Consider the following 6616-nt stretch of genomic DNA (forward strand, 5'->3'; position numbering starts at 1 on the left):
AAAGGATTCACTGTTGAATAAATAGTGCCGGGATAACTGGATAGCCATATGTAGAAGATTCAAACTGAACCCCTTCCTTACACCGCACACAAAAATCAAGTCAAGATGGATTAAACACTTAAATGTAAAACCAAAAACTATAGAAACTCTGGAAGACAACCAAGACAATATCATTCAGGACACAGGCACAGGCAAAGATTTTATAACAAAGATGCCAAAAACAAAAATTGACAAATGGGATCTAATTAAACTAAAGAGCTCCTGCACAGCGAAGAAACTATCAACAGAGTAAACAGACAATACACAGAACAAGAGAAAATGTTTGTGTGCCTGTAGTCCCAGCTACTCTGGAAGCTGAGGCAGGAGAATTGCTTGAACCCAGAAGGTAGAGGCTGCAGTGAGCTGAGATCATGCCACTACATGCCAGCCTGGGTGACAGAATGAGATTCTGTCTCGAAAAAAAAAAAGTTTAAAACTTTGCCCATATATCAAGAATAGTTATTTTGTTGTTATATGAATTGCTTACATAATAAAGAGGAGTTTTTTAATTTTTGCCTCTATACACAAGATAAATATTTTTATGTTTTTTTCAGGCTGGGCTCGTTGGCTCACGCCTATAATCCCAGCACTTTGGGAAGCCGAAATGGGCAGATCGCTTGAGGTAAAGAGTTCGAGCCTAGCCCGGCCAACATGGTGAAACCCATCTCTGCTGAAAATACCAAAATTAGCTGGACATTGTAGTACACACCTGTAATCCCAGCTACTTGGGGGGTTGTGGCATGAGAATCGCTTGAACCCGGGAGGGAGAGGTTGCAGTAAGCTGAGATCGCACCATTGCACTCCAGCCTGGGAGAAAGAAGGAGAGTCTTTCTCAAAAAAATTTTTAAAAAATTCAAAAAGTTTTTAATAGAATCAACTTGATGGTCAATAAATATTCAAAAGATTAAGTTCCACTTATTTTTAGCACCTCTTTTTACTCTCAAAAGTGTCCCAGTTTGGTTGATGTTGGCTAACTATAGCCAACAGGATAAAGCCACAGTCCTTGTGATCTGGCCTCTGCACCTTTCCAGTCTCCATCCCAGGCCCCTTCAGAGCCTCACAGGCTCGGCTCTCAAAGCTCCACTCCCACACTTCCCTCCGGCTGCAATGCCCTGTGCCCTCATAACCCTGCTGCATTCTAACTCGGCCATTACATCCAACCTGAATATGTTCTTGCAGCTTCTGCTGGCTTTCTCCTCTTACCTTCCCATCTTACAGCATTAATCTGTGCACATATATTGTCCTCACAGAGCTTCACATGCAACGCCGATTGTGGTTATGGCGCCGCTGTTTTGTTTCCTAACCATCTTTCAAACTGGGTAGGGAAAGCTGAGAAGTCGTGGACTTTGACTACCTTATCTTTGTACTTCCTTATCCAGAACCTGACACATTACTGGACACAAACTGGTTATGGCAAACGTTTGTCTAATTAAATGTGTTGTATCACAAAGACGGCCTTTCAGAACCTCCTAAAACACACGATGAAGGCATCCTTCTGATCTATGCTTGTGCATAAGGCCCTTCCAGGACCTGATCCTCTCGCTGCTGGGCCTCAACAGGGCCTCTTTTTCTGGAGGACTCGTAGGTTCATGATCATCTGCTGGCATGCTCTTGAGAAGGCTCTAGGGTGAATAGATAACCTCAGTTGTCCAGTGATTCAGTTTGCTACGTAGAATCTGAAATAATGATTATATATATATTGTGTGTGTGTGTGCGTGTGTAAAATTAACACTCACTTATCCCCAAATAAGCAAACAACAATTTCCAGTGCCTACACCAAAAGCTTGACTAACAAGACTATAACTACCAGAAAGGGTATTGAATATAACCTAATCCTATTTCCTGAAGCTGGTCACAGACTCCTCTTCACTAGGCAAGAGGCCCTTAAGTCAGAAGATGTCCAGCAAAGTGCACCTGAGACACACAAAATGGTGAGGCTCCATATTAGGTTATGTCTCATTCAAACAAAACCATCTTTCATTAGGGATATAATTTAAAAGTGCCTATATAGGTGTATATATCATAAACACTTTGAATAGATAGCATCGTCAATTCACATGTCCATCGTCGCCAATAACACAGAGAATTACCTAGGAGACAGCATGGTGGCAATAGAAAGGCCTTTGTGACAGAATTTTAAGTTCATCTTTTCTTGAGCCTCGGTTTCCTCATCAGTGAAATGTGAATAATCATGCCCGCCATTTAGAGTTGTCGAAAGGATTAAAGAAGACAGTACCTAGACAGATAAATAGTAAAGCTGTTATAGTTGTTACTACATGACCTGTTATTGTTTGACCACCATGTAATCTACTAATATTGTACAACCTTGATTCCAACTCTCTGAAGTGAAGGAGGGCTGGTCACTAAGTACCCATGGCTGCCAAATCCTGTTGTCGGTGACATTTTAAGAACAGCCTCCCTCTGAATATGCACAGGGAATCGTCAGGCCCAGGGAAACCTCTGCTGCTTCCCAGCAGGAAGCTCCCTCAAGAAAGCAAGAGGTGAGCGGGTTTCTGTGATCCCACCAAGATTTGGCTGAGCTCCACTTTCAGCCTGGTGACTCACGTCCTTTGAGTTACTAAAGGAATTGAAAGTGTTGCCAAGGAATTTTGCAGTTTGCAGCAGGTGGATGTAGAAATTACAGAACCACCTTCTTCAAATCGGTAACAGTGGATGTTTGTGCCCACAAGGGTGAGGACACCTTGGCAAGCACCCTAACCAACTTCTCCTCATACTTCACAACAGGCCCCAAACACTAAGGCCATGTTGTCACTGTCTGGTGGTCTATGAATGCACAGATGCAGAAGTCAAACCTGATCCTGAGCAGAGGGTCTAAATCTGCAGGTATCAACAAATATGCTACAACCTTTTTGTAATGTGAACAGTGAATTGACTTTTATGAAACTGAATATTAACTGAATAAATGATTATGCCGTTCAATTATTTCACTTTAGATATAATGACTTCACTTCAGATATAATTTTAAGTATTTCAAAAGATGTTTCTCTCTCTTTATCAATACAACTGATTGCTTTATCTCCATGCTGCATTTTGGGCAATTTTCTCATATCTAGCTTTTAGTTTATAAATTTTTTCTGCTATAGCTGTCTTTAACCAGCCGATTAAACCATGCACTGCATTTCCATTTCAATGACTATATTTTGCAATTCTAGAAAAAGATATTTAGCTATTTTTTAATGTTTTTCATAATTCCACTTAAGTTTATGTGTTGGTGTTTTGGCTATATCTATTTGTATCCTTTTTTTTATGATTGCCCTGAGAATAACAAAATGCATATTTAACCTCTTACGTCTATTTAGATCGAATATTTTACCACTACAAGCCAAACACAGAAGTCTTACAACTGCATGACTCTTTGCCTTCTCCCATTTGTGTCACAGCTGTCAGATGCTTTGCATATACATACCTGGAAACCCTACCAAAGTTACAATTTTTCTTATTCTTTTTTTTTTTTTTTTGAGACAGAGTCTCGTTCTTATCACCCAGGCTGGAGTAGCATGGCTTGATCTTGGCTCACTGCAACCTCTGCCTCCTGGGTTCAAATGATTCTCCTGCCTCAGCCTCTAGAGTAGCTGGGATTACAGGCATGCGCCACCATGCCAGGTTAATTTTTGTATTTTTAGTAGAGCCGGGGTTTCACCATATTGGCCAGGCTGGTCTCGAACTCCTGATCTTAGGTGTTCCACCCACCTCGGCCTCCCAAAATGTGGGATAACAGGTGTGAACCACCGAGCCCAGCCAAACATACATATTTTAAGAACTTAAAAGGAGAAAAATATAAACTTTTATATTACCCACAGTTAACCATTTTCATTGTTCTTCCTCCATTTCTGAAGTTTCAAGTTTCCCTGTAGTATCCTTTCCCTTGATCCTTCATCATTTCTTTTAGATGGGTCTGCTGGTAATACACTTTCTTCATTTTGTCCTCTTGCTGAGCCAATAATCAGTTTGTTCAATTTCTCCTTCACAAAGGGTACAACTAATTAATAAAGTAGAACAGAAAAAGGGTAAAGATTTCATTTAAGAAAAAACAGGTGAGTGAAACAAAACACCATCCCTTTGCAAAGCAGCTTCCAATGAAGCCCCTTTTTCTTTTAAGCAGGTCTCAGGAACTCAGCTTTTTTTTAAACCTTCCGCATTTGTCACGACTGGCCTATCCCATGGGTTCCTTTTCCCTAAAGCCAGCCATGGGTGAATGTCCACTTCCATCAGCTGGAAAGAATAAGTACCCATTCTGTCTATTTCACAGAGTCAACGTGAATGATGCTGCTCAGAGTCTCCATAGTAGCCACCAGGCTCCCAAACCAATATAGAAAGAAGACAGACTTGAACTACAGGGAAACTGAATTTTTAGAAAGTTATCTCTCTTACCCCATTGATGCGGACAATCCTGAAGTGCAGCTCAGAAGAAAAAATATGCAAATCCAACTTCTCAGTGTACATTTTCCTCTAATTGTCCTGATGCGTAAGGATGTTATTGGCCCGTCATCACTAGTCTAATAATAATAGTTGCTTTGCAATTTCTTTGGATTCTCTGAAGATTGAGAGTGATTGTTAGAAGACAATTTTCCATGGATCTCTCAATATTTCTGCACATCTTATAAGCAGAAGTACGGATGCCCTTTTGTTCTGAACTGTCTTTTCAAGGATATTTGTACAGCAAACAGCACGGAAATAATAGAGTGTGTTTCCCTTCAAAGCAAAGAGCAGGTTGCTTACAGCCTTGGAGGATATTAAAGGTGATATTCCCACTGAAGCAAAAGACAGGTATGCTTACTGTCCAGTGTAATAAAGAAAATGTTTCTCTCTGAAAGCAAAGGTCAAGCATGCAAGCTGCTTATTACAGAAGATTCAGGTTCCCTAAATTCAGGCTTCTTCTGTAGCAAACCCATTGAGTGTGCAGTTATTATCTAGCTCCTGTGCAAACTGGAGCTGAAGGACTAGGGCAAAAATGCTAATTATCTGTCTGCCGAAACTCTGACCCAGGAGTCTCAAGTCTCCAACCAGCATCCTCGAAACTGTGGCCGGCTAACCTGTCAGCTTGCAAGCAGATAAATCCCTAGACCCTCAGAGGTCTTGGCAGTTACAAGATGACCTTCTGTACCTGCACAACCCTCTCAGTATTTATCTCTCCTCCAAGAGTGGGATGCCTGCCATGTATTTGCATAGCATCTGGGCATGCGCCAATTCACCATGGGACTCTACCCCCAGAACTCTTATTTCTTAACATCCTCACATAGATGCCAGAAGTGGGCACTAGTTTCTTTGTTTCTTCCCCCGAGTTGTACATCTTTATCTTTAGTATGCATACGCTGTATCACATATTTCAACAGCTGCAGGAAGGAGCAAACACATACCAGATCATGAGAGTCTATGGCCACTGTATGCCTTTATGTGATGCCCACACAAATGCATTAGTAAACTTCACTTGAGATTAAGGCTGTAAAAACCTCGTGCAAGACCATCTATAAATATAGAATTTTATTATTACGAGCTCCTATAATACAAGAGCTCTGGCTGACCACCCCTGAGCTAGCTAGTAGAATTTCCTCATTCCTAAACAGGAGAATTTTAGCTAAGAGTAAATTAGTAAACACTCAGCTAACAATTCTGAGAGATCAGAAATACAAAAGTATCCTTTGTCAAGAGCTGAAAGTGAACTGGTACCATGTTTAATCTGTCAATATGAAATGTCATCGTCCCTCTAAATTTTGCTTGCATTTTGCTGACAATCTGGTTACTAAGTTGTTAGATACAGAATTAACTCTTAAGTACTTGGTCTAGCAATGGACCAAATTAAATTAATAGATAAGCAATTTGCAAAAATTCCCTATCTATCTTCTTTTTTTGTATCATTTTACATGGCATCAAAATCTGTTCCAGTTACTATGGACACATACGAATTTACCCCTCAATTTGGTGTCATGAAACAGCAATGTGTCGTGCTCACTGATTCTGTGAAGGACGTTGGACAGGACACGGTGGGGACAGCTTGTCTCTGATCCAGCGTGGTCTGGGGCCTCAGGTGGAAGATTCGAAGGCTGGGAGTTGGAATCATCTGAAGGTTTCTTCACTCCTGTCTGGTGCACAATGGTGACAGTCAGCTGAAGATCTTAGTTCCTCTCTATGTTGGCCTCTCCATGTGAGTTAATTTGTGCGTTCTCAGAGCATAATAGCTGAGTTCCAAGGACAAGTGTCCTGAGAGAGGAAACAGATGGAGGCTGTACCCTTTCTATGGCCTTAGCCTTGGAAGGAGCATAGCATCACTTCCGCTGCATCCATTGGTCAAAGATACAAGTTTCTGTCTTGATCCAAACAGGAAACATAAACCTCAGCACCAAATAGGACGGTATCAGTTACAATTTAAGAAATGCATGGGATTGGGATATGTATATTTGTATGGTCATCTTTGGAAAATACAATCTACCACACTCTGTATTTGTGTGACTTCTCTCAATGAACCTAGAAAAGAGATGCTTTCATTCTCTTCATTTCACAGATAGAAAATCAAACCCAAACAAGATTAACAACTTGGCCAAAGTAACACTTAAGTATA

At 40.9% G+C, this 6616-nt stretch overlaps 1 long non-coding RNA gene across 1 annotated transcript; it reads right to left on the reverse strand.

Moving 5' to 3' along the window:
* Positions 1–1896: 1896 nt before the first annotated feature.
* LOC116536507 lies at positions 1897–6361 on the reverse strand. Its single transcript, XR_004262678.1, has 3 exons — positions 5418–6361; positions 3859–4039; positions 1897–2275 (listed from the first exon to the last, which is right to left on the reverse strand). It is a non-coding gene; the product is annotated as an uncharacterized LOC116536507 (long non-coding RNA).
* Positions 6362–6616: the final 255 nt, after the last annotated feature.

Source organism: Sapajus apella, unplaced genomic scaffold, assembly GCF_009761245.1.
Source record: "Sapajus apella isolate SASKATOON/1434 unplaced genomic scaffold, GSC_monkey_1.0 scaffold101, whole genome shotgun sequence".
NCBI lineage: Eukaryota > Metazoa > Chordata > Mammalia > Primates > Cebidae > Sapajus > Sapajus apella.